Source organism: Canis lupus, chromosome X (assembly GCF_003254725.2).
Source record: "Canis lupus dingo isolate Sandy chromosome X, ASM325472v2, whole genome shotgun sequence".
NCBI classification, from domain to species: domain Eukaryota; kingdom Metazoa; phylum Chordata; class Mammalia; order Carnivora; family Canidae; genus Canis; species Canis lupus.
Window position 1 is genome coordinate 102,760,137 of NC_064281.1, and position 927 is coordinate 102,761,063.

General features: G+C 38.1%; 1 non-coding gene across 1 annotated transcript; it reads left to right on the forward strand.

The window, feature by feature from the left end:
• Positions 1 to 465: 465 nt before the first annotated feature.
• Positions 466 to 572, forward strand: LOC112649564 (U6 spliceosomal RNA). The gene has a single exon (XR_003129625.1). It is a non-coding gene; the product is annotated as a U6 spliceosomal RNA (small nuclear RNA).
• The last annotated feature ends 355 nt before the right edge of the window (positions 573 to 927 follow it).

Below are 927 nucleotides of genomic sequence, written 5' to 3' on the forward strand. Positions count from 1 at the left end.
TATGTGGTAGAGCTGAGATCTGAATGTGGCTCTGTTTGGCCTCAAAAGCAAAAGCACTATTTATTGTATCATACTGCCTTATGAATTAATTCAGCAAATATTTATTGTGTCTACTTGGCATCAGGCAATGTTTTAGATGTTTGGGATTCAACGATGACTAAAAGATAGGAAATCAATACTCTTGTGAAGCCTACATTAAATGAAACAGACTATTAGGAAGGAGTTAAACAAAATATATCCTGTGTTAGAGGCAATAGAAGATATAAGTAAAAAGTAAATCAGGAAAGAAGGGAAGGCAATGATAGAGTTGAAGTAAGGATTCATTTTTAAAAGAAATGTTTAAAGATGGTTGCAATATTGGGGAAACCAAGGAGAATGAGTTTGGGCCATAGCTCTTGAGGAACAGGTGGGAAGCTGGGCTGAAGACACCCAGGAAAGGCCCTGAGTTTTCCCTCAAAAGAAACTGTGCTCGCTTCAGCAGCACATATACTAAAATTGGAACGATACAGAGAAGATTAGCATGGCCCCTGCACAAGGATGACACACAAATTCGTGAAGCGTTCCATATTTAAAAAAAAAAAAGAAACTGGGCAGTAACTGGAGCTGAAGGAACCAAGAAAATATGGATGTCCATGGCTTAGGCATGGTGGGTACCTGGTGCAAAGTAGATGGATCAGAAGAAGTCTGGTTTAAAGGTATTAGAATATGGTGGAGCATTTGCCTTTAATCCTTTTAGGCAGAATGCCAAAAACCTTTTGCATAGAGACAAAAAGAATATATACATATGTATGTGTAAATAATAGCAGGCAGTGAGCATGTTCGTATGGTGGAAAGACCATGAATATTGGAGGCACACAAAACTGTGAATCTCAGCTCATGCTTGATGACTTCAGGCAAATTGTTATTTTTACTACTATTAGGCATGAT